We start from the raw sequence: 1781 nt of genomic DNA, 5'->3' as shown, positions 1-1781 counted from the left end.
AAAAATGTGGAATATACAACTCTGCCTTACACAGGAAATCACATTATTTGTCACGACACAATGACACTGGAGGTCATTATGTTAGATAAAATAAGACAGGCACAAAAAGACACTGATGTCACAGAAGTTGAGGATTGAAGGGTGGTTACTAGAACCCCAGAAGCAAAGAGACAAAGAAGGTTGATCAGTGATAAGTAAATGTTAACTGATGAGAAAAAAATTCTGGAGTGCTGTTATTGCATAGGAGGGTCATTATAAATGCCTATAATGTACTATATATTTTAAAAAACAGAAGAAGGAATTTTGAATATCTTTGCTATGTGATTATTGTGTGATCAGTATATATGTTCACCTTGACATATATTACATTACACAGTGAGCACATGCATGTTGGCATTACGCAGTGCCTCTCAAGTATGCACAATTTTAATGTATCAGTTTAAAGATCACCTCAGGCACTCAGTTCCCCAGCATGCATACTAAAATATGGAGCGATACAGAGAAGATTAGTATGGCCCCTGTACAAGGATCCCATGCAAATCGAGAAGTGTCCTGTATTTTTTTGCCACATTCACACCTTTAATCCTACTATTGGGAGGCCGAGACAATTAGATCTCTGTGAGTTCCATGCCAACCTGGTCTACATAGCAAGCTCCAGACCAGTCAGACCACACAGTGTGACACTCTCTCAAAAATCAAGCCAAACCCAAAACCAAAACCAAACCCAAAACAAAACAAAAGAAAACAAACAAACAAAAATAATAGAAAAAAGAAAAAGAAAAATTTTAGTAAAGTGTAGTAGCTTTTTATTCTCAACATCATGCTTTTCAATGGGTAATTCCAATTTGTTACTTTGACATACTAGGGAATGTTAGGAAGATCCAATTATTTATTTAATTTTTTTTTCTTGGTTTTTTGAGACAGGGTCTCCCATTTGCCCCAGCTGGCCTGGAATTCACTATGTAGACCAGGCTGGCCTTGATCTCACAGAGATTCTCCTGCCTCTGCCTTCCAAGTGATGGAATTAAAGGCATGCACCATCACACCTAGGTAGGCAGTTCCATTTCTTATGTGAGGGGTGTAAGCAGAGGTAGTGGAGGATGGAAGGACAACACAGTTAGCCATTGCTATGCTGTGGAGAGTCAACATTTAGCCTGAGCTGCTGCGTAAAAGAAAGAAAGGGCATTACTACACAATCTTTGATGCTCAGACTTAAGAACAACAGCAAAAAAACAGAAACCAGATTCCCTATTCTTTTTTCCTATTGTCTGAGTTTAACTTAAACATCAGAAATCTCTCTCAGGAGGCAGAGGCAGACGAACCTCCGTATGTTCTTTGTAGGCCAACCTAACCCTCATAGTGACTTCTGGGCGGGCTGGGACTAGGGATGCCCTATCAAAACCCAAACAAAACAAACAAAAACAAACGACAGCAAAAAACAAAAACACCAGAATTTTAATGATGTGTCAATGGCATATAGATACATTGTTAGCAGGGCCTTGGGAATTCTTAGAGGAAGAGTCTCGTCTTCAAGAGTCCCTTGAAGAGTCTCCTCTCAAAGTGCTTCAGAACATAGATCTTAGAAAAGAAGACCAGTGAAAAGGGTAAGACTCCAGCTTTTATTTTCCATTACTATTTGTGAGGATGCAGGAAAGAACGTGTGTGGTATCATATTCTTACAAGAGCAGGCGGAACCTGACTACCTGGAACAATTGCTTAAACTTACTTTATTGTTCAAAGCCTTGACATTCATTTCCTTGTTTTAAAGTATTGCAAATATA

The 1781-nt window shown here is 38.9% G+C and overlaps 1 non-coding gene across 1 annotated transcript; it reads left to right on the top strand.

Moving 5' to 3' along the window:
• Nucleotides 1–455: 455 nt before the first annotated feature.
• LOC115067852 lies at nucleotides 456–562 on the top strand. The gene has a single exon (XR_003847219.1). It is a non-coding gene; the product is annotated as a U6 spliceosomal RNA (small nuclear RNA).
• The last annotated feature ends 1219 nt before the right edge of the window (nucleotides 563–1781 follow it).

This window comes from Nannospalax galili, unplaced genomic scaffold (genome assembly GCF_000622305.1).
Source record: "Nannospalax galili isolate Female #2095 unplaced genomic scaffold, S.galili_v1.0 scaffold787, whole genome shotgun sequence".
In the NCBI taxonomy this organism is placed as follows: Eukaryota; Metazoa; Chordata; class Mammalia; order Rodentia; family Spalacidae; genus Nannospalax; species Nannospalax galili.
This window is presented reverse-complemented; position numbering and strand designations above follow the sequence as displayed.